The sequence below is a fragment of the Gorilla gorilla genome, chromosome 2 (genome assembly GCF_029281585.2).
Source record: "Gorilla gorilla gorilla isolate KB3781 chromosome 2, NHGRI_mGorGor1-v2.1_pri, whole genome shotgun sequence".
Taxonomy (NCBI): domain Eukaryota; kingdom Metazoa; phylum Chordata; class Mammalia; order Primates; family Hominidae; genus Gorilla; species Gorilla gorilla.
Genome location: NC_086017.1, coordinates 82,578,142 through 82,602,946, shown reverse-complemented (window position 1 = coordinate 82,602,946; position 24,805 = coordinate 82,578,142). Strand labels below are relative to the sequence as shown.

At 46.3% G+C, this 24,805-nt stretch overlaps 1 long non-coding RNA gene across 1 annotated transcript; it reads left to right on the top strand.

The window, feature by feature from the left end:
- Positions 1 to 893: 893 nt before the first annotated feature.
- Positions 894 to 24,160, top strand: LOC129532642 (uncharacterized). The gene is made up of 3 exons (XR_008678460.2): positions 894 to 1,009; positions 17,602 to 17,774; positions 24,052 to 24,160. It is a non-coding gene; the product is annotated as an uncharacterized lncRNA (long non-coding RNA).
- The last annotated feature ends 645 nt before the right edge of the window (positions 24,161 to 24,805 follow it).

Sequence of the window (24,805 nt, the reverse complement as noted above, 5' to 3'; positions counted from 1 at the left end):
TGTGGATGTGGGAAGAGATGCATAATAGCACACCATTATATGGTGTATCCACTACAGATAACAGTAGATATAAATAATCTCAATCACACATAATAGTAAAATATAGCAAAATACTTAGGAAGGGATGGTTCGTAGTATTATTACCTTTATTTTTTCTTTATTTTTTTTTCTTTTTTCACTTCAATAAACTGGTCTATATTACCTTTATTTTTAACATACTTTATTTAGTGAAGGTTTCTGTTATTTTTAATAATGGCTGTGTTTAATAAGCAGCTTGCAAAATTCCTGGAAATTTTCAAATCAGCTCTTGGGAGCATGTGAGCTGGCTGATGCACACCCCTGGTTTGATGAGATTCTTCCAGAGGCCCAACCCAGTGCCCACCTCCAGGCAAGATTTTCAAGAAGGGCCCACATTTCAGACCTTTCCTCTCTGAGTCACTGTCTCTCCCAGCCAGGGCCAGGTCAGCTTCGTCCCTAAAAGGAGCAGATGTCTAGCAGTGTGTTAGCTTCCTAGGTTGCCATAATAAAATATCACACACTAGGTGGCTTAAACAACAGAATTTATGTCTCACAGTTCTGGAGACCGGAAGGCCAAGATCAAGTGTCAGCGGGTTTGTTTTTCTCTTCTCCTTTTGGCTTGCCCATGGCCACTTTCTTGCTGTGTCCTCTTGTGGCCTTTTCCCAGTGCAGGTGCTTCCCTGGTGTCTGTACTTATAAGGGCACAGTCCTATTAGATTAGGGTCCCACTCTCATGACCTCATTTACCTTTAATTATCTCTTTAAAGTCCCTATCTACAAATGCAATCACGTTGGGGGTTAGGGTTTTAACAGATGAATTGGGGAGGGACACACTTTAATCCACAACAAACTATGGTGTTTCTACTTTGCTGCAGGAGAGAAAGAGAAGCAGAGAGGTCACGACGCAGAACTTGATTCTGGAGCCAGAGCTGGGGCATCTTTTCCTGGGGTCTCCAGGTTGTGGTCATGGACAGAGGCTGGAAAGGGGAAGGTATGATGACAGAACTCAAGTTGTGCAAGGGGAGACATGAGAGTACCCTCAGTTCTTATGCTCCTGCCATTCCAGAACTCCATGACATTGGAGCAGTGTCGCCCTGAATGGGCAATTGAGCATAGCGGTCAAAGCCGTGGACCCCAGAGCCAGGCTTGCTGGGCTTCAAGTCTCAGCATGCCATTTACTAGCTGTGTGACCTCAGGCAAGTTACTGACCCACTCTGCGCATCAGTGTTCCCACCTAAAGAATGAAAATATGCCAGTACCTCCCTCAAGGGTTGCTGTGAAGATTAAATGAACAAAATGTATATACAAATATATGGACATGCATATTTATAATTAGACTGGAGATCATTCTTAGTGCCTGGCACAATTGTAAGTGATGTATAAGTGTTAGCTATTGCAGCTGCAATTATTATCTGTTTCCTTCTCTCAAGTGTGTGTCTTTGAGAAGATCAACCACTTGTCTCCTATGTCTTTGAAAACCTCCAGTCCCAATTACTATATCTGAAACTTAATAGATGTCCAATAAATGTGTTGGATTAAATTGAATTAAAAATATGTACCAAAGGGTATCAGAGTGATTAAGCAGCCAGGAAACAAGAATATTCATTCATACATGGAATCATCTAATGATTTAATCATTAATTGATTTAATGAATAATTGTTACAGCTTTATTGAAATATAATTCACACATCATACAATTCACCCATTGAAAATGTACAATTTAGTGGTTTTTTTTTTTCTTTTTGAGACCGAGTCTCGCTCTGTCCCCAGGCTGGAGTGCAGTGGCAGGATCTCGGCTCACTGCAACCTCCGCCTCCTGGGTTCAAGTGATTCTCCTGCCTCAGCCTCCCAAGTAGCTGGGACTACAGGCGTGCACCACCATGCCCAGCTAATTTTTTGTGTGTGTTTAGTAGAAACGGGATTTCACCATTTTGGCCAGGATGGTCTTGATCTCTTGACTTTGTGATCCTCCCGCCTCAGCCTCCCAAAGTGCTGGGATTACAGGCATGAGCCACCGTGCCCGGCCCAATTCCATGGTTTTTTGTGTATTCACAGAGTTGTGAAAACATGATCACACAATGAATTTTAGAACATTGTCTCACCCTGAAAAGAAACTCCGCATTCATTAGCAGTCATTCTTCATTTCCCCCCAAATCCACCAGGCCTGGGCAAACACTGATCTACTTCTGTCTGTATAGATTTGCCTATTCTGGATGTTTTTTGTAAGTGGGATTGTACTATATGTGTTTTTTAATGGGTGGCTTCTTTCATTTAGCGCAGTGTTTTCAAAGATCATCCGTATTGTAGCATGTATTAGTAGAACAAATAACTTTTAAACGTCTGCTGCACACCATGAGATAAACCAGAGAGAACCTGTGTAAAATGCTTATAGTCTAGAACACACGTGTACACAAAGAACTGTCCGTGATTGTTCAGAGCAGCTTAGTCAAAAAATTAGAAGCAGCCGTAATGTCCATGAACTGTGAATGGAAAAGCAAATTGTGGTACATTCATACAATAGAATACTACTGGGGAATATCAACGAAGAAAATACTAATAGCCCCCAACATGAATGAATCTCAGAATCAGTATGTTAACTTCAAGAAGTCAAACACAAAAGACAGAAGATGCTGTGTGGTTGCAGATATATGAAATTCTAAAAAAGGTGAAGCAATGTTGACAGAAAGGCTAGTGGTTGCCCCTGGGGCTGGGGCACCAGAGGAGGGGCTCAACTGCAGAGGGGCCTGGGGGAACTTCTAAGGTGACGGAGCTGCTCTCTATACAGGCGATTATACCAATGTATACAATTACCAAAATCCATCAAACTGTATAGTTAAAATGGATAGATTTTACTGTATATCAGTCAAAAAAATAAAAGGTTTTTGCACTAGCACTACAGGCATGTGCCACCACACCGGGCTAATTTTTTATTTTTTTTGTAGAGATGGAGTCTCACTGTGTTACCCAGGCTGGTCTTGAATTCCTGGGCTCAAACAATCCTCCCACCTGAGCCTCTCAAATTGCTGGGATTACAGGTGTGAGCTGCCATGCCCCACAAAAACATACTTTTTATGCTCCTGTTTATTAACTGGTACTTACTAAAGGCCAAATACTCCTAGAACTTTGTAGTATTATCCCTTTTAATTCCCACATCAACTAAGGTAGATGCTGTCTGTTATTGACTAAATTGTGTCCTCCCACAAAATTCAAATGTTGAAGCCCTAACTCCCAATGTGATGGTATTTAGAGACGGGGCTTTTGGGAGGTCATTAGGATTACATGAGGTCATGGGGTAAGGCCTTGGTGATGGGATTAGTGCCTGTAGAAGAAGATGAAGAACTCTCTCTCCATCTGTCTGTACATGCACTAAGGAAAGGCCATGTGAGGACACAGTGAGAAGGCCTCCTGTCTGCAGTCAGGAGGAAAACCATCACCAGAACCTGACCACGCTGGAACCCTGGTCTTGGACTTTCAGCCTCTAGGACTGTGAGAAAATACAGTTAATGCTTGAACAAATCAGAGGTTGGGACACTGACCCCCCCATGTAGTAAAAAATCCATGTATAGCTTGAGACTCCCCAGAAACTTAACTCCTAATAGCCTACTGTTTACAGGAAGCCTTACCAATAACATAAATGGTCGATGACACATATTTTATATGTTACATGTATTATATTCTGTATTCTTACAATAAAGTAAGCTAGAGAAAAGAAAATGTTATTAAGAAAATCATGGCCAGGTGTGGTGGCTCACCTAAGGTCAGGAGTTCAAGACCAGCCTGACCAACATGGAGGAACCCCATCTCTACTAAAAATACAAAATTAGCCAGGTGTGGTGGCACATGCCTGTAATCCCAGCTACTCGGGAGGCTGAGGCAGGAGAATCGCTTGAACCCTGGAGGTGGAGGTTGTGGTGAGCTGAGATTGCACCATTGCACTCCAGCCTGGGCAACTAGAGCGAAACTCCGTCTCAAAAAAAAAGAAAAGAAAATATATTTACTATTCATTAAGTGGAAGTGGATCATCATGAAGGTCTTCATCCTCATCATCTTCATGTTGAGTAGGCTGAGGGGGAGGAGGAAGAGGAGGGCTTGGTCTTGCTGTCTCAGGGGTGGTAAGACAAAAGAAAATCCATGTGTAAGTGGACTCATGCACTTCAAACCCATGTTGTTCAAGGGTCAACTGTAGATTATTGTTGTGGTTTTTTTTGTTTTTTTTTGTTTGTTTGTTTGTCTTTTTGGGGGGACAGGGTCTTTCTCTGTTGCCCAGGCTAGAATGCAGTGGCATAATCATGGCTTGCTGCAGCCTTGACCTGCTGGGCATAAGCAATCCTCCCACCTCAGCTCCCGAGTAGCTGGGACCACAGGCATGCGCCACAACACCTGGCTGATTTTTAAAATGTTTTGTAGAGATGGGGTCTCACTATGTTGCCCAGGCTGGTCTTGAAATCCTGAGCTCAAGTGATCCTCCCACCTTGGCCTCCCAAAGTATAGGGTTATAGGCAAGAGCCACCGTGCCCAGCTTGTTACTGTTGTTTAAGTCACCTGGATTATAGTATTTTGTTATGGCAGCCCACACTGACTAAGGCACTATCATAATTCCCATTTTACCAAAGTGGGAATTTAAGCATGGAGAGATTGCCCTTTTGTCAAGCATGTCTGGAATCCATTCAGACTTTGAATAGTTGTTTCTTAATTTCCCCCCCAACCCAAAACCACTCCTCTCCCCACATTCAGCAAATGCCCCTAGGAGGTGGTGCTATCTCCAACTGAGATTTAAAGCTCATCACTTGGTCGAAGCTGATCAGCTCATCGTGATCCTCTGACCCCAAGGGTTGGTTCAGGGCTGGGCAGTGGCCCCATTCATGCCACTAAAACATAATACAACTTCTGCTGGGACTGCTGGAACTGCAGCACTTTCCTGATAGACAGGAATCTAGGAGGATGTAGGGCAGGAGCTGCAGCAGCTATGTTGCCACCATGCAGGGAAAACCCCTAAGATGGAGCTGACCCTCTGGAAGTAGAGCTATTAGAGATGGAGAGGGAGAAAACAGGTTTGAGCCCCTATGTCAAACTGACCTGAAGCTAGGGTATCCCTGGACTCTTCAATTATACATGCCATTAGCCTCACCCCTCCCCCTGCACCCTCCTTTTTTTGCTTAAGCCAAAAAGATGTACTCAAGGTTGTCGCACAGCTGGTATTTACTCAGGGACACCATATTCAAGCCAAGGTTGATTCTACTGTGCCCACTCTTTTAGGTATTTAGCTCTAGGGGAGAAGGAAGAAAGAAGGATGTTGTATAAAAGGAGAGCAACTTTGGAGGATCTATTCAGACTTTGAATAGTTGTTTCTTAATTTCCCCCCACCCCAACCCCACTGCTCTCCCCGCTGTCAGCAGATGTCCCTAGGAGGTGGTGCTATCTCCAGCTCAGATTTAAAGGTCATCACTTGGTCCAAGCCAACTGCAGCTTTGGGAAACTAAAGCAAGGATGTTGGAGTCATCCTATGTGTGTCAGAATCCTGGTTCCTCCTTATGAGTGGCATCTGTGGCTAAATTACTTGATCCTTTGGAGTCTCAGTTTCTTCCTCTATATAATGGGGATAACAATGCATCCATCCCTGTGGACCGTTGTGCAGTTTAAGCAAGACAATAAGTAAAAAATATTCAGCGCAGCATCTAGGAAATGCTCAAAAACAGTAACTATTTTATTGCCCAAAAATATTTACACAGTGACCTGTGAACTCCCTGGGCCACCCAGTAGTGGATTAGGTTATCTAATCATGCTATAAATACTTTGTCTTGTCTTGTTTTGTTTTTGAATGTTTTGAATTGTTGTAATGATTTTAATACCACTGGGCTCCTCTGTGGACGCTTAGACTTGAAGGGCAGCAGGGATGAAAGAGCAGTATCATCCATGCCCCTATCTTTCCTTGAAAGTCAGTTACTCCTAAACACTGCTGTTGGATTTGTCTTGCTCTTTTTTTTTTTTTTGAGATGGAGTCTTGCTCTGTCGCCCAGGCTGGAGTGCAGTGGCGCAATCTCGGCTCACTGCAAGCTCTGCCTCCTGGGTTCATGTCATTCTCCTGCCTCAGCCTCCCGAGTAGCTGGGACTACAGGCACCCGCCACCGCGCCCAGCTAATTTTTTGTATTTTTAGTAGAGACGGGGTTTCACTGTGGTCTCCATCTCCTGACCTTGTGATCTGCCCACCTTGGCCTCCCAAAGTGCTGGGATTACAGGCGTGAGCCACCACGCCCAGCCCTGTCTTGCTCTTTATTCCTCTTACCTGTGGAATGATGCATAGGATGTTGGGAGGAGTAAATTAGTTAATTCATGTAAAGTGCTTAGCTTGGGGGTGGCAGGTTTTAGCAACTAAGTGTGGCCCTGTGCTAAGAATTTGACATTCTTTCCTTTATTCCTCTTACCTTCTCAATGAGGCAGGCATTACTGTTTGCCCATTTTGCAGATAAGAAAACCGAGGCTTGGAGAGTTAAGGAGGTTGATCAAGGTCCTCACACAGCAAGGAAATAACCAAGCTAGGACTGAGCCTTTTGCTTCCAAAACCTGGCTGTGCTCTCTTCGACCAGAGAGAATGCTTGCAGGAAGTCTAATGGCCACATGTCCCCCAGATGCATATGCAAAAATGTGGTCATCACAGCTACGCTGTTACCTGCGTTCTCAGATTGATCCCCAGGCTAAAAGTCAGTTTTACTTAATGAAAGGTACCAAAAAGGAGGACGCAACCTGCCCCTCATCCTTTCTGGGTAGAATTAGCTTGGTTTTCCCAGATCTCCTGGTTTCCCAAGACAAGCCAGAAATCTGCATTCTTTATGAACACTCCATATTTCCCGGGACAGATATTTCGCAGAGTGTCTTCCCATCCTTTTGCACTGGATGGGAACTGCAAATGAATGTGTGTGGAACAGTGAGTCTAATGGCAGAACCTGGGGTGCCTTTGGAGCAGACCTCCTTTTGGAGCTCACTGGCGTCGTGAACCAATGCTGGGGAAATGAATGTCAGGGCACGTTTCTAAGGGTGACCCTGATAGATAGAAACAAGCACCTCCCCTTCCCAGGGAAGGAATTTTAACCCGCAGCATGTAGAACCCCTTCAGCCATCCAACAGTGATTTATTTCAGCCTGCAGACTTCAGAGAGGAGTGCGCCAAGGTGAGGCCATCCCCAGGAGAGGCCTGCAGCTGAACAAGGTCATGGCCAGGAGATATTTGCTTGTGATTTAGTTATCATAGGGTGAGGCCCACACAGTCCCAACTGTCACAGTGTTCTTGGCAGCCCAACACCAGCCAACAGAGAACAGAGGACAGTTGAGGGTGGCATGAAGAGCTGTTGCTCTGGGACGCCCACGGCATGCCTGGCCTTTGCAGGCCATGCCTCTGTCCCTCAACTTATCTGACAACGGCTTTGCAGATGAGGAAACTGAGTCACTAGAGGCAAAGTGACCTCCTCTGGTTCATACAGCTAGTAGGTGGCAGAAGTGGAGTTTTTAACCTAGGTTGATCTGGCTCCCCAGTTAATGCTAAGGGATTCATTGACCACAAGAAATAGAAATGTCCTTTGGGCAGGACTGTTGTAGCTCCTCATAAGGAAGAAATACAGTTGCAGGTTACAAACTGCAGATTTATAGTCCAATCCCACCTGCAGAAATGTTTTGTTTGGCCTAAAGAAAGTTTAAAAAAATGTTTAAATTCATTATCAACTTTTAAAAATATGGAGTGTTCATAAAGAATGCAGATTTCTGGCTTGTCTTGGGAAACCAGGAGATCTGGGAAAAGCCAGCTGGAGCTGAGGGTGACAGCCTCCTTTAGAAGAGACACAGCCGGGCGCAGTGGCTCACCCCCATAATTCCAGCACTTTGGGAGGCCAAGGCAAGCGGATCACGAGGTCAGGAGTTCGAGACCAGCCTGGCCAACATGGTGAAACCCCGTCTCTACTAAAAATACAAAAAATTAGCCGGACGTGGTGGTGTGTGCCTGTAATCCCAGCTACTCAGGGAGCTGAGGCAGGAGAATCGCTTGAACCTGGGAGGTGGAGGTTGCAGTGAGCCAAGATCACACCATTGCACTCTATCCTGGGCAATAGAGTTAGACTCCATCTCAATAAATAAATAAATAAATAAATAAATAAATAAATAAATAAGAGGTACGTGAGCCCCCTAGAGTGACAAAGCCCCCGTCAACCTGGGGCCCTATTCAGTGGGAAGTAAGATGACCCCAAGGCTGCAGAAGGAGGCTGGATTACAGCCAAGGGGAGTCCTTGGACACCAATAGGTAAGGGTACCAGCCTCTCAGATCTTCATCAGTGTGTTTGCTAGGGCTTCTATAGCAAAGTACCATAGACTGGGTGGCTCACACAACAGAAATGCACTTCCTTGCAGTTCTGCCAGCAAGAAGTCCAAGATCGAGGTGTGAGCAGGATTGGTTTCTTGGCCTCTCTCTTTGGCTTGCCTTCTTCCTGTGTCTTCACAGGAAGGTCTTTCACAGGAGGTCTTTCCTCCGTGTCTGTGTCCAAATCTCCTTATAAGGACACCAATCAGACTAGATTAGGGCCCACCCTAATTACCTAATTTTACCTTAAGTACTTCTTTAAAGACCCTTTCTCCAAATACAGTCACATTCTGAGGTACTGGCAGTTAAGGACTTCAAGATATAAATCTTAGAGGTACATAATTCAACCCTTACCGATCAGTTACTGATTGTCTTCCCATAGGGGTAGGCCCAGTTTTGTAGGATCAGAAGCAGTTTTGGAGGAATTCTTTATAGGAATTCTTTATAAAAATTCTTTATTATGAAAAAGTGCAATTATGCATGTAAAATTAGGTATAGGGAGCAGAGCTGTTGGTGCCCCACCCATATTCCAGAGATTCTAGCACTTCAGCATGTCCCAGACACTTCAGCTGCCAGGATCGCCAGCCTTTTGTCCATAAAAGTACTGGGGAGGCTGGGCATGGTGGCTCACACCTGTAATCCCAGAACTTTGGGAGGCCGAGGCAGGCGGATCACGAGGTCAGGAGATTGAGACCAGCCTGGCTAACATGGTGAAACCCCGTCTCTACTAAAACTACAAAAAATTAGCTGGCCTTGGTGGTGGGTGCCTGTAGTCTCAGCTACTAGGGAGGCTGAGGCAGGAGAATGGTGTGAACCCGGGAGGTGGAGCTAGCGGTGAGCCGAGATCATGCCACTGCACTCCAGCCTGGGTGACAAAGTGAGACTCAGTCTCAAAAAAAAAAAAAAAAAAAAAAAAAAAGTGTTTGGGAATGACTGCTACTCCCTGTTCTTGCCCTGCAGAAGCCCTCAGCCAATGACTCCTTGGGATCATTCTGAGGTGTGTGTTCTCTCCTGTGTCTTAACCATGTCTTTTATTTTCTGTATTTCTGATGCTTTGACATCTGAGATCTTGCTGACACTGGAGGGACTGCCCTTTCCAGGGCTAGCCAATTCCTAGAGAGGGTAAACAACTCAACCCAACCAGCCCGTCCAGAGGCCATACTCCCAACCACCTTTACTGAGCTCTGCCCAGCCACTATCTACCTGGCCCAATCAATCTCCCCAGGTCCAGGGACCAGACAACTAGGGACAGCCCCTATACCCCAGAGCCTGCTGAATTATTCAAACTAGCCAACCCTGCCTTGGCCGATCATTCTCATGGAGATCCAATAAAGGCTATGGCTCATGCTTTCCTCCTGCTCTTTCTGCCTCCTGACCCACCCCAGTGCTTCCCTATGGGGCCCCTGTGGCATGGCGGGTCCCCTCCCGTTGGGAGTTATAACAAGATAACTTTCAATGACAGTCATCCCCTGAGCTGTTGGCTTTGCCATAGCTAAATAATAATAAAACCTACATTTTAAAACACGCCGTCTCCCAAAGGCCCTCATGGGATAAGCTCCCGTTGCCCACAGTGGGAGCTGCCTGGATAACGCAGCCTTTGTTGGCTGTCTGCCCTTCCTGTTCTCATTTCCCCACTTCCCTGCCAGTGTTTCCTGTGCCTCCCAAATAAGCCAACCATATTCCTATCCTTGCCCCAGGGGCTGCTTCCAGAGGAATAAAATTAAGTCAGCACAAAAGTGAATATTTATTTTAAATACAGAGAGGAAATGAAGATGGAGACAGTGGACTTAATGGAAGGCCTTTGATGTATCTTATATGGGCAAATTCTACAAAACCATGTGACCACACATGCACATACTGTGAGGGCTTTTGGAAGGGGTCCAGGTCTTGATGCAGGATAAATCTGCCTCTACCTCCCTGCCTAGGGAGTAGGCTCCATGGGTACCAGGACAGTGCCCAGCACAGGGGCTGACACATAGTAGTTGCTCCATAAATAATAGTTTAATAGGATAGGTGCAGTGGCTCATGCCTGTAATCCCTGGACTTTGGGAGGCCGAGGTGGAAGGGTCACTCAAGTCCAGGAATTTGAGACCAGCCTAGGCAACATAGCAAGATGCTGTCTGTACAAAAAGTTCTTAAAAAATTAGCCAGATGTGGTAACATGTGCCTGTAGTCCCATCTACTTGGGAGGCTGAGGTAGGAGGATTGTGTGTGTCCAGGAGTTCAAGCTGTAGTGAGCTATGATTGCACCACTGTGCTGCCCAACAGAGTAAGACTCTGTCTCTAAAATAATAATAATAATAATAGTTTAATAAATGAACAGTGTAACAAGGATATGCCAATTAGGCAGAGAAGACTCTGGTGTACTCTCCTCTCTCCTGGGTGGTGCTTGGGTAGACATCCTTTGAATTCCCTTTTTGATGATCAAGTCTCCATTAGATGGACACAATTTTTTTCTGTAAATGCACTAATATCTTTATTCTCACAGACCTGGGAGCCAGGATATGTCTTTAGAACCACTTTGCAATTTGCTGATCTGATCCATTGTGTACTGACTGTGGTTTATCTCCCAGATGGCAACTCTATCTCCATTATTTCTAAGTTCTTTGTTGGGTAGGTGGGACATCATGACCCCTACACAAGGAGCCAGGCATAGTATTGACTAATATATGATGTGTAACTGCGCAGCCTGCATGGTTGGAAGCTTCTCCACTCCCTAGCAGAATCTGATTTTGGGCAAGTTACTTAGACTCCCTGCCCCTCAGTTTTCTCAGCTATAAAATGGGGATAATGACAGTACCACCTTTCAGATTAGTGGGAAAATTCAATGAGATAAGGCATTCAAGCCCTTAGCACAATGTCTGATGATAGCTAGTGCTTAGTACATGAAGACTGTTTATGGGAAATGTAATGCTATGCCCAAAGACTGTTAATTCTATAAGGCTAAGTTTTTCTGTTGCAATCCACAGGCCTAGGGCAGCATGGGGTTAATTCTAAAACAGACTTTTTATTAGTCTCTGGGAGCTTGTGAAGTACGGATAGGGAATGCTCTAACGTGAACAAGGCACCGTAAATGATGTGCTTTGTTTCCTGTAGGGGTGGTTTCCTAGTGACTCTCAGGGAGCCAGGTCCCTCTTGCCTAAACAGTGGGGCTTCCTGAGGGAAACAGCCCCTCCTGTGGTGGGTCAGTCAAGAAGAAATTGCTGGCCCATGGAATGTTGTTTACCACCAACGGCTTTTGGCAACACAGAGGGGGATAAACTTAATGGATGAACTGCAGAAGCAGAGAGGCAGAGAGCACGAGTGAGCACTCCTGGCAAGCTTCATACAAGGAGGGTGCAATCTATAGAAAACAAGATTTACTGAGATGACAAACGTGTGTGAGGTAAAGAAACAAAAAGAGAAAGTGCGTGAAGTGAATATGGAGAAGGAAGGAGCAAAAGAAAGAAGTACAGGAGAATGGCACATGAATCTAGGAGGGTCTGTCCTAAGGATAGCAGAAGCTGGAAGCGGAGTAGATGACAGAATTGACAGGCATACTTATCATTAGTCTCCATGCCTATGTCTGTGGCAGGCATCACCAGTCAATCACAGCACTCTTCCAGCTGGCCTCAGACATAGCCTCAGAATCCTCCTCAATCCAGTGATCCAGATTATCACTACTAAACCACCATGTTGGTGTTTGAGTTGAAACCTTCCTCTTGTTTGGGTTATAAGCTCTTGCCAAACATTTAGGAAGAAAACTTGGACCAGAAAAGCAGATCAAGGCACTGAGGACACAAGAGCAGTAAGGAAGGGGGCATTCGGACTGCCACATTCCTGGCTGAAGGGCAGAAGGAGTGGGCCCTTTGCAGTCTCAGAGACTGGAGCTCTGTCTCCAACCCTGTTCCACTTATCAGACAGTCCCATTTCTCTGACAGTAAAATAGGGAGATGAAGGGGCTGGATTGAAGCCATAGCCTCAGAGTTGAGTATAGGAGATCCTTGGAGATGGAACATAGAGAGGAAAAAGGCTTATTCTAGTCATCTCTAGCAGTGGCTTGAAATAGTAGGTGCTCAATAAAAAATCATCGGAAGAATTGAGCAAGGAATGTGCAGGGCTGGAAAAGAATATTGATTCACCACTGGTGGGAGCGATGTACCCTTTTGGAAGGATGCCGTGGACCTATATATAAGCTTAAAAATGTGGAGAACTTTTGACCTTTATTTCTAGGAATTTATCCTAGGGAGAATTGCTTGACCCTGATAGGTGGAGGTTGCGGTGAGCCGAGATTGCCCCACTGCACTCCAGCCTGGGCAAAAGAGCGACACTCCGTCTCAAAAAAAAAAAAAAAAAAAAAAAAAAATTCTCCACCTGAAGTGTGTTTTTTATGCTTATAACGAGCAAAGGGTCAGACTTTTGCTGAGGACAGGTAAAATCAAAATGCGCATGCTCCCTACAGGGGTGATTCCCAACTGGAGGGAGCTTTGCTTGAATGAGCTTGACTACAGTGAGGATGCTGGGGCTTATTGTGTTGACCGTAGGTCCCCACTGTTGCTGTGTCCTGAGGACAAGGTTACTTCCTTGACTACCTATCCTGCTTCAGGTGAAGACCACACAGCCGTTAAAAATGATGCTGCCTAGAAATGTTTAATGACAGGGGACTATATTTATGTCATTAGTGAATAGAAAAAAGTTATTAAAAAAGCAAGTACTTACTGAAAAAAATTAAATATATTTATGCACAGTAAAAACAATTGGAAGTATATAGGCCAAAATGTTAAAAAATATTTATCTGAAGGTAGTTGTATGATAGGTCGTGTTTAGTTTTTCCTCCTACTTTTCTATGTTTAAAACATTTTTTCACAATAAGCAAATTAGTTTTGTAATAATTAGAAGGTTTAAGAATAATTGACAAGCTGGGCATCGTGGTGTGCACCTGTAGTCCCAGCTGCTCCGAAGGCTGAAGCGGAAAGATCATTTCAGCCCAGGAGTTCGAGGCTGCAGTAAGCTGTGATTGCACCACAGCACTCCAGCCTGGGCAACAGAGCAAGACCCTGTCTCTAAATAAATACATACTTTTTTTATTTTTTATTTTTATTTTTAAATTTACAGCAACACCAGCCTGAAAATTAATTTTTTAATTAAAAAAAGATCGACAGGCATTTATACTTGGTCATTTTTACACAGAGACATGCCCTTATACACATGGTGTATGTGACTTTAGATATCTGAACTCTTTTGGCTACTTTAATCATGATGTGCAATTAGCTAATGTTTAATAGGCATGAACACTTAGTATGTAAATGCCAGGCACTGTGTGAAGCTCGCTTCATGTTTGCCTCATTTAACTCTCACAGCAGCACTGGGAGGGAGGTTCTGCTGCCCTCTCCGTTTTAGGTATGAGGAAACCGAGGCACAGGGCATAAGTTACCCACTCCTCCCACCCCCCTCCCCTGGCTGCTGAGGGCTGAGAGCTGAGGCAGACAGGCTATCTCCAAAACTCACACTGTCAACTTTCTGTTGCTGCCTCCAGAATCTTAGCAGGAAATTGTCAACATTCTAAGATTGAACCAAGGGGGATTAAGTAATCACGTTTGCAGTAATTTTGAGAGCCCAAAATTAAATTCACATTTTTGTGTACGTGTGTGAATTCTTGTCAGGAAAGAAAATGAGAGAATTAAAGTATCATGAGAAGATTCCTTTTTATAATGAAGCCTTCCTCGCCTGCTTTCTGTTACCCAGGCTGACACATTACAGCAATAAACAGTGCCTGAAAAGGCCGTGCCTCATGGTATATCAGCTTGGGAAGGATGAGAGATAGTGCACCGAAAGTCCCTTGCTTTAGTCAGCTGTTTTCCTTGTCCTGCATACACCTCTTCGAAGTTGCCCGCTGCATTGGAGAACCACTGAGAGTCATATATATTTATTGTTTCTGAATGGCATCTGTAGTTTCAATGTCCCAGCAGAGCGTTTTAAGGAAATTGGGCCTTCAGGGTGGACAGATGGAGGGGAACCTTCTCCGGCCATCCGAGCTGACCCCTGTAATCACTCATTTCCCTTTGAACAAACCAGAGCTGTCCCTGAGAGAAGAAAACTGTTTAGCACCCTTTTTGGGGCAGCCCTTTCTGGCAACTGGGGTTTCTTTTGTTTGTTTGTTTCATGTTTTTGGAGACAGAGTCCCACTGTGTCACCCAGGCTGGAGTGCAGTGGCATGATCTTGGCTCACTGCAACCTCCGCCTCCTGGGTTGAAGCGATTCTTGTGCCTCAGCCTCCTGAGTAGCTGGGACTACAGGCATGTGCCACCACACCTGGCTAATTTTTGTATTTTTAGTAGAGACAGGGTTTGGCCATGTTTCCCAGGCTGGTCTCGAGCTTGTGAGCTCAAGCAATCTGCCCACCTCCGCCTCCCAAAGTGCTGAGATTACAGGCATGAGCCACCACACCTGGCCTGGGGTTTCTTTAAGCAAGGGTGAAGGCCCCAGGGACACCCTTCATACACCAGGGCTGTGTTTGGGAACTGGGAAAAGTATAGCCACAGACTTGCCAGGGGGAGGGTTTCAGACCCAGAAGGAAGGACGAAGAAAGGAGGGAAGAACAGGGACTTGGAGTCCTGACTTTGACCCTCACTTATCCATGCAGTCTTGGACAAGGGACTCCACTTCTCCCAGCTGCAGTTTCTTCATCTATGAAGGGGCAGAAATCTGTGCCTCCTAGGTTTCCTCCCCTCTCCCTTCCTTCCTTTCCTGTCCTTCCTTCTTTATCTCCCTCTCTTTCTTGCTTTTAGGAATGAGTAAAACAGGATATATAAATGTGTCAGATGCTTGGCACAGAGGGGATGCTCAGCAAAGACCAGTGAAGCAGTATCTGTTTGTGGTTACCACTGACAGCTCTGGAATCCAACAAAAACAAAACGTGGTAAAAATGGCTGCAAACGCTTTGATCCTTCTCCCATTGAGAGGCCAGTGTCCTGTCTCCTTCAATCTGGCCAGGCTCTGAAAGCCTCGAGGTGTTGCTTTGCTAGACTGTGGATGCGGGCCTGAGGGGGTCCCCACTTGCTCTCCCCTGGGCCCCTCTCTGCAGCCCTGAGCTGCCCTGTGAAAAGGTTAACTACCCTGAGACTGCTGTAGGAGATCACCCCTAGGCACTGCAGGCAACAGTCCTGGCTGGGCTGCCCACCCTGCCACCCCCTGCCATGGCACCAGTCCCGTGAGAGGAGCTGTCTTGGATCCTTCAACTGAGCCCCTCTGCCCACTGAAGACCACAAAATGACCCGGGTGACCCTCCGTAGAGCTGATCCCTTCCCAAGTGGTCATTGTTTTAAGCCATGAAGTTTTGGGGTAATTTGTGACACAGCAGTAGATACTTGGAACACCAGTGTTTGAGTTATTCCTTTACCAATAGCTAACTAGTTGTTTGATCTTTAAAGATTACCACTGGATGCTCTACTCTCCTCACCTTTAAATGGGGACAAGAATAGTCCCCACCCTCTAGGATCTTAGCAAAGTTTAAATGAGGTAACTTGGCCAGGCACGGTGGCTCACGCCTGTACCCCAGAGCTTTGGGGAGGCCAAGGTGGGAGGATCACTTGAGCCTAGGAGTTTGAGACCAGCCTGAGCAACATAGTGAGACCCCCATCTCTACAAAAAATTTAAAAATTAGCCAGACGTGGTGGTGCATGCCTACAGTCCCAGCTACTCAGGAGGCTGAGGCTGGAGGATCACTTGAGCCTGGGAGGTTGAGGCTGCAGAGAGCTACGATTACACCACTGTACTCCGGCCTGGGTGACAGAGTAAGACCCTGTCTCAAAAAAGTAATAATAAAAAATAAAAAAAAGAAATTCCAGCAAAGTGCTTGAGGCAGGGCCTCATACACGTGAGCACTTGAAAGTGCTGACTATGACTGCTATCATTCCTCTCCTAGACTTTGCCAGCAGGAAAATGAAAGAGCAAAGGGAAGGAAGCACTCAGACCACGTACACTGAGGGGCAGTGGGCCCTGGGCAATGCTCTCTGTTTCCCAATGAATAGAATTATCTTAATCATACTTAATCCTGTTCTCATGAGGGTGTTTAAAATTGGAAGGGTAATCTATTAGATTTCCTCTGAAAAAAGTTGCCCTAGTGAACCTGTGGGGCTGGCAAGGGAGTTAAGAGGCCTCTTCTCCGTCTGCACGTCATGCCCCGCCCTTCTCTCCTGGAAGACGTTAGTGCACATGGATCAGGCTGTTTGCACAGCCTCCTTCTTGTTTTCCCTTTCTCCTTTTGCTTCACAGGCTTTTCTTTGCCCAGTGGTGGGGCAGCCAGGCCTGCGCCGAGGGAAACACTTGGGCTGCTGATCTCCTGGCTGCTGGTGGAGCCCGTGGGAAATTTGCTCAGTCAGCAGGCTGGTACCTCACCATTCCCAGCTGTGCCTGCGTTCCACAGCCCATGGCCCCCAAAACGACTCCAGGCTCCCCTTGGCTTCCTTTTATACTGATTGCAAGTCTTAGAGACTGGAGGTGTTACATCAGGCTGCTGAGCTGTTTGTTTTCGAGGAGAGGCTGGGGCCTGTGATATGGAGAGCCCGGGACTGAGGTGGAGGCAACAGCAGAATAATGTAAAGAACAACTGTGAGCTTTGGGGTCATTCATTCATTAATTCAGCAAATACACCTGAGCACCCACCAAGTACCAGGCACTAGGCCAGGCACCAAGCTAGAAAATTTGGTTTTGATGCCCGATTCCTCAACTTAAAAGCTATATCCGACCCATCCAGCAGAATGGCTAAAACAAAAAGGTAGACAATCCTGAGTTCCTTTTTTTTTGAGATGGGAGTCTTGCTCTTTTGCCGAGGCTGGAGTGCAGTGGGGTGATCTCGGCTCACTGCAACCTCTGCTTCCCCGGTTCAAGTGATTCTCCTGCCTCAGCCTCCCAAGTAGCTGGGATTACAGGCACATGCTACCATGCCTGGCTGATTTTTGTGTTGTTAGTAGAGACATGGTTTCACCATGTTGGCCAGGCTGGTCTTGAACTCCTGACCTCGTGATCCTCCCATCTTGGCCTCCCAACGTGCTGGGATTACAGGCCTGAGCCACCGCGCCCGGCCTCAATCCCAAATTCTAATGAGGCAAATAAGCAATTGGGATTCTCAGATGCTGCTGATGGGAGTGTAAATTGGACTACCACCTTTGGAAAGCAGAATCTCCTAAAGCTGAACATATGTTTCCCTTCTAAATGCATGAGAAGAAATGCCTGAGAAGGTTCATAGCTGTGTCTTTTGTAGGAGCCACCAACTGGGAACAACCCATAGGCCCGACAGGTCCAGAACGGGCATCCACACCACAGAATTCATGCTGCAACGGGAATGAATAAGACGAGTGCTACGCGCAACAACACGGGTGACTGTCGCAAACACCATGTTGCAGGAAGGACATGATGGATAAGAGAGTAAACACGGTATGATTCCATGGATGTGGATTTTAAAACAGGCAAAGTGAGTGGACGGTGTAAGTCAGGGCGGTAGTCACCCTTGGGAATTAAGGGATGGGAGGGCGCAGGAGAGGGGCTGGCAGGGACGTCCTGTTTCTTGGTTGGAGGCTGGAAGGGTCTCGTTTCTTGGTTGAGATACTGGTTACACGATGTGTTCACTTGGTGAAATCCATCCAGCTGTTTCCTGACAATGTGTATATTTTTCTGGGGTGCACTTTAATAAAAGGTTGGAAAAATGTTATCCGTCTGTGGCCATACCACCCAGAACGCACTCGATCTCATCTTCTCTCCAAAGCTAAGCGTGGTTGGCCTGGTTAGTACTTGGATGGGAGAAAACTGTTATCCTACCTTGACCAAATGGTTTTCCCTCTTTAAGCGTGGTTTCCTCTTCTACAAAATATGGATAATGTTGCCTTGGTCATAGGGCTAAGGTTATATAGAGGTTTAATTAATATGAACACTGTCATGAAGTACCTAAAACAGGTTAGGTGCTTCATAAATTTTGACTATTGGCCAAGCACGGTGGCTCGTGCCTGTAATCCCAGCACTTTGGCAGGCCGAGGCAGACAAATCACTTGAGGCCAAGAGTTCAAGACCAGCCTGGGCAACATGGTAAGACTCTGTCTTTACAAAAATAAAAATAAATGACTCTTATTATGATTTTTATTACTAATAATATCTTTTTTGTAGACTTACATGTCTCTGAATGCCTCAGGTGTTTTTTTTAAAAAAAAAAAACTGGGGAAATGCCATTATTATTCAAGTGAGAAAGAAAAATCACCCCTAAAAAAGGCTACTCTGTGGGTTGAAATTATTTTGCTGAAAATAGCTCCCTCTTTTGAAAATGCTCATTTTTTATGCTCCCCAAATCCCTTTTCCTATATGTGCTCTGTGGCTGAAATTTTGGGGAGAGAATGTCACACCGCTTGGAAGAAATGTCCCCCGTCCTTTCTCCACACATTTAGAGAACGTGACTAAGGATGGATTTTTCAATTCCTCGGGAGCTGAAAACATGTTGCAATAGAGTTTATACCTCTCAGCCCAGATTTTCCTCCACTTTTCATGGAGCTGTGTGTCCTGAAAAGGTTTAGTGGTTCACCCATGCCCTTCCACGGCCTGAATGCGATTTCCAGCCCCTGGAGAAATTCCCCATGCTTCACGGCTGGAAGCAAAGCTTTTGCACTCTGGATATCACATTACATCAACTTAGAAAGTGTAATCCTGGAATTAGCCATTGGCCGCTGAAAAACAGACACAGCTAGTCACAGCTGGGGGAGGAGAAAGGCCTCAGAAGGAAGCCTGGGCTCCGGATCAAGGGGAGGCCCAAAGGATCAGCAGTGAGGGACCTCAGTCCTCCCTGTAAAGAGCTGGCTGATGCTGGCTGGCCCCAGGCATTTCCCTCGCCCTCTGCGAGACAGGCCTGTCTGCCCACGGGCACAGGGTCTGCGGGTCCAGGATAGAGATGCCTAAGTGTCCTGCTGATGCACTTGGGCAGACTCGACTTCAATGTCCAGGCAAGTCTGATGTGATGTATCACAGAAATGGTGGCTGCCTCTCTGCCACATCACTGGCTCACTCTTCCTTAAAAGGATGGGATTCAGGCCGGGCACAGTGGCTCACACCTGTAATCCCAACACTTTGGGAGGCCGAGGCGGGTGGATCACCTGAGGTCAGGAGTTAGAGACCAGCCTGACCAACACGGTGAAACCCCGTCTCTACTAAAAATACAAAAATTAGCCAGGCATGGTGGCATGTGCCTGTAATCCCAGCTACTCGGGAGGCTGAGGCAGGAGAATCGCTTGAACCTGGGAGGCGGAGGTTGCAGTGAGCTGACATCGCACCATTGCACTCCAGTCTGGGCGACAGAGCGAGAAGCTGTCTCAAAAAAAAAAAAAAAAAAAAGATGTGATTCAAGTCAGCCTTACCTAAATGACCTCAAGCAATTGCTGTACTGAACTCCCTCCATCCCCCAGCCTCCTGTGTTTTCCCTCATCAAAGAGAGGGAACAATTAGCACAGATTCCCCCTCCTTGAGCTTATGGGGCAGTGAGAAACCAGAATTTTGTGGAGGTCACAGCATTCCTGGAGGAGAATTTAATAGCATGAATTGAAAGTCTTTAAGAAGTATAACCCTTCTTATCTTAGGAATTGATCCTAAGGAATTTTGACTAATGTGCAAATGTATTTATTTATATTTTAGTTCATTAAATATTTGGTAAGTGCTTGGTAAGTAACTGAGACTTAACAGGTGGTGGGCACCATGTAAGATGTCACATGCATTATCTGGCAGGCTGCTCAGGGTGACCCCATGAGATGCCATGTCACCATCTCCATTTTACAGACAGAGAAACTGAAGCCTTCCAAGGTTAATTCACTGCTCACAGCCCAGAGCTAATTGCAGGCAGAGCTGGGTTTGCACCTGGTGCCTCTGAATCGACAGCATAAACTCGGGATCATTTCTAATCTGTTTCGTTGCATAGGCTCTGTGCAAAGGGTGGGCTTAGGCAGGCACAGCCCTGATCTCTCAGAGCGTTCTGCATTCCAAAGGAGACCAACACTGAATAAAATCTACATGTGTGGTTACTGAAGGAAACATGCAGGGCGCCACAGGAACATGCGACTTGGATGTTCCTGAAATTGTCAATTACCAGTCTGTAAGAAAGGAAATAACCGGCCAGGCGTGGGGGCTCACGCCTGTAATCCCAGCACTTTGGGAGGCCGAGATGGGCAGATCACAAGGTCAGCAGATCAAGACCAGCCTGGCTAACAGGTGAAAACCCGTCTCTACTAAAAATACAAAAAATTAACCAGGCATGGTGGCGGGAGCTTGTAGTCCCAGCTACTCAGGAGGCTGAGTCAGGACAATGGCGTGAACCTGGGAGGCGGAGCTTGCAGTGAGCTGAGATTGTGCCACTGCATTCCAGCCTGGGTGACAGAGCAAGACTCTGTCTCAAAAAAAAAAAAAAAAAAAAAAAGAAAGGAAATAACCAAAATGTCTGACAATTAGGGTTTGGCTAAATAAATTACGTAAGTCCACACTTTGGAATAGTGAGCAGCATTAAAATAAACATCACAGGGCTGTGTTTATTGACATGGAAAGATGTTCCTGTCACATTAAAGGGAAAAGGGTGATTACAATAAAAAAATTCTGTGTGTTTGTGTGTGTGTGTGTAGGCATAGAAACGACACATTACAAGTTTTCTCTGGGTTTGGGGATTATTTATAGATAGTTTTTTCTTTCCATCTCTCTGACCTTTCTGATTTAGGGGGGTAATTAGCATGTATTCCATGTCTAATTGGAATAACCAGCTATTTCCATTTGAGGGGAAAATAGCTGCTGCCTTTTGAGGCACACAGATGGCTGGGACAGAAGACCCTAGCTCCTTGTTCTTATGAAAGGTAAAGGAATCACTTATAGATGATGAAGTCTGGTCCGTGTTCTGTAGAACCGAGGTCCTCAAGTGCAGGCCATAGATCTGCATTCGAATCACCCAGGGCTGCTGGTTAAAATGTAGCTTCCTGGGCTCCACCCTGATATCACTAACAACTCACATTTACTGAGCATTTGTTATTATTATTGTTGTTTTTTAGATGGAGTCTCGTTCTGTTGCCCAGGCTGGAGTGCAGTGGCGCGATCTTGGCTCACTGCAAGCTCCGCCTCCTGGGTTCACGCCATTCTCCTGCCTCAGCCTCACCAAGTAGCTGGGACTACAGGCGCCCAGAACCACGCCTGGCTAATTTTTTTGTATTTTTAGTAGAGACGGGGTTTCACCATGTTAGTCAGGATGGTCTCGATCTCTGACCTCATGATCCACCCGCCTCGGCCTCCCAGAGTGCTGGGATTACAGATGTGAGCCAACGCGCCTGGCCTACTGAGCACTTTCTATGGACTGGCCATTGTTCTAAGTGCTTGACACTTACTAACTCATGTAATCCTCATGAATCCTAAGGTATATACATAATTATACCCATTTCACTGATGAGAAAGCTGAGGCACAGACTGTTTGACCAGCATGCCCCAGTGAGAGAGCTGGTGGCTGGTAGAGGGGACGCCAGTCCTTGTTCTCAGCTGCAAGTCTGAACTCAAATCACTACCCTGAGAGGGCGGGGTCTCAGGAATCTGGAGTTCTAACCAGCTCCTCAGGTGGTCCACGCACATACTGAAGTGAAGTAGCACTACTTTAAAGAATCTTTTCCTCTCAGAACCACTTTCAATGCTTTGGTAAGAAGCAGTGTCTGGGCGTGGTGGCTGACGCTTGTAATCCCAGCACTTTGGGAGGCCGAGGCGGGCAGATCACTTGAGGCCAGGAGTTCGAGACCAGTATCTACAAAAAAAATACAAAAATTAGCTGGAAGTGGTGTCGCACGCCTGTAGTTCAAGCTACTTGGGAGGCTGAGGCAAGAGAATCGCTTGAACTCGGGAGGCAGAGGTTACAGTGAGCAGAGATCATGCCACTGCACTCCAGCCTGGGTGACACAGTGAGACTCCGTCTCAAAAAAAAAAAAAAGTAGCGGATCCATTTTACTCAACATCTGCTATGAAAAAACTGTCTTCTTGAAGTCATTAGAACAAAAATATATCTGAGATTCTCAGCTGTGGGCAAGTCATCATGTGTAAAAAGTGGACGGGGACCAGGCACAGTGGCGCATGCCTGTAATCCCAGCACTTTGGGAGGCCAAGGTGAAAGGATTGCTTGAGCTCAGGAATTCGAGATCAGCCTAGGCAACATAGTGAGACCTCATCTCTACAAGAGAGAAAAAATAATAGCTGGCATGGTGGCATGCACTTGTAATCCCAGCTACTCCAGAGGCTGAGGTGTAAGGATTGCTTGAGCCCAGGAGGTCAAGGCTTCAGTGAGCTGTGATCGCACCACTGCACTCCAGCCTTGGCAACAGAGTGAGACCCTGTCTCAAGAAAAAAAAAAAAAAGTTGAATGGGCTGTGGCAACTCACTAGCCTAATTATTCCTCCTCTTCTTCCCTTCTTTGGAAAATTTCTTTCAGGCAAACTTTTGTTCAGAATCCAACTTCTAAAATGTTAAAAAGTTGTGCTGCTCTATCTGAAGTTGGGAGGTGGGGGTAGATGTGTGTGCAGGGTTCCATAGGCCCCTGAAGATCTCCTTTCTGTCTCCAAAGGCTGAAGGGCTTTGGAAACAGTTTGAAAGGTGGGGACAGTTGAGGAGAGGAGGCCATGACTGCCCAAGGCCACCCAGCTAGCTGGTTTCAGTCTCAGGACCAGACCCTGCTGCCCATCTCCAACTAAAGACTAACACAGATTGCTTTACAAGGTTGACCTGCTGTGTAAAGATACCCACTGGTGGCCAGGCGCAGTGGCTCATGCCTGTAATCCCAGCACTTCGGGAGGCCAAGGTGGGCAGATCACTAGGTTAAGAGATCGAGACCATCCTGGCCAACATGGTGAAACCCTGTCTCTACTAAAAAATACAAAAATTAGCTGGGTGTGGTGATGCGTGCCTGTAGTCCCAGCTACTTGGGAGGCTGAGGCAAGAGAATCGCTTGAATCCGGGAGGTGGAGGTTGCAGTGAGCTGAGATCACACCACTGCACTCCAGTCTGGCGAAAGAGTGTGACTCCTTCTCCAAAAAAAAAAAAAAGAAAAAGAAAAGATACCCACTGGCCCAAAGGGTAGCTTGGCAGAGTTACTATGTTGAAATATTGCCTTGCAGGTGCCCCACCCTGGGTGGCACAATTCCATGGGCCCTGTTTCCATCATGTGCCATGGAGTTGGCTTTAGGGGGTTGCTACTCATATACATTACAGGTAGATATATGGTGTCTTCTAAAGTGACGAAGGTCCAAGAACCCACTGAAGTTCCTTGATTTTGGAATTAAGGTGAAGTCGGGCCCTTGAAGGAGCAGATTAGTCAGCCTCCAGCATGAAAGTGACAGCCTGTGAGCACAAGACTTCCAACCTGAGGTGGCAAACCACAACAGTGACCCTTCCAAGCAGCACATGTGTCCTGGGCCTAGCTCTGGAAGCTGTCATGGTGGACATGAGATGGGAGTATGGGTGACATGGACCCCAAAGAAAGAGAACTGGGAGATTTGTTCTCTGTGCTTGGGGCTGGAGAATGGGGCCTGAGGACCCTAGTCGAATGGAAGTATGAGACTGCGGATCATGACTGGATGCTGGAGTGTGCTTCCTGGCCTATTCACAACATCACCTTTGATGCACCCAAGCCCTCTGAGGCAGGTATGACTCAGTGTGTATTTTTTCCATTTTGCAGATTAGGAGATTGAAGCTCAGAGACTTGTTGGAGATCACAGCGGCACTGGGACACTTGGACCTAGAGCTTTTCTCCCTTCCGAGTCAGTGCATGATGCCAGAGAACATCCCTGGGTGAGGTTCGAAGAGAGTGGCCAGAGAGACTTTTCTATCTGGGGAGTGTGAGGTCCATATTTCCTGCAGGGCTTCCCCACTTACAGTGTCTCTCAGCCTCACTGATGACCTGCACCTGGCTGGGAGTTCTTTTGGTCCCTTCCCTACCTCAAGACCTGATTTGACTGCTCCAATTTACACAGAGAGGGAAGGAATTAAGAAGAAAAGAAAACACTCCTAAACATGAAAGAAATCACAGTCTTTCTCCGGAACTAAAGGCTTTTACAGGAGTGCAGGGGGAAAAAAATCTGATCATTCTTGGCAGCTTTTGAACAAATTAGAGTGTTGGAAGAATGGATGAAAGACTGAGGGGTATGTTGGAGTGTGGAACAGTTGCACAGTCCTAATGAAGCAGAGCAGGCTTCCCCAGTGAGTGCCTGTCCCCTGCTACGTCTGTGAAGTCAGGGGTAACATTGGAGTCTAATGTTGGGAAACAGCCATTGCCCTTTCAAGCTCAGCTTGAACCACATTTCCTCAGGGCTCTTCTCGATTCCTACACTAGGCTGGCCCGTTTATTTGTGTGGTCGTCGTGTCCCCTGCACTTGACCTTTGTAACCCACATTGTTCTTGTAATTCTTTGTCCAGTACCTGTCTCCCTGTTT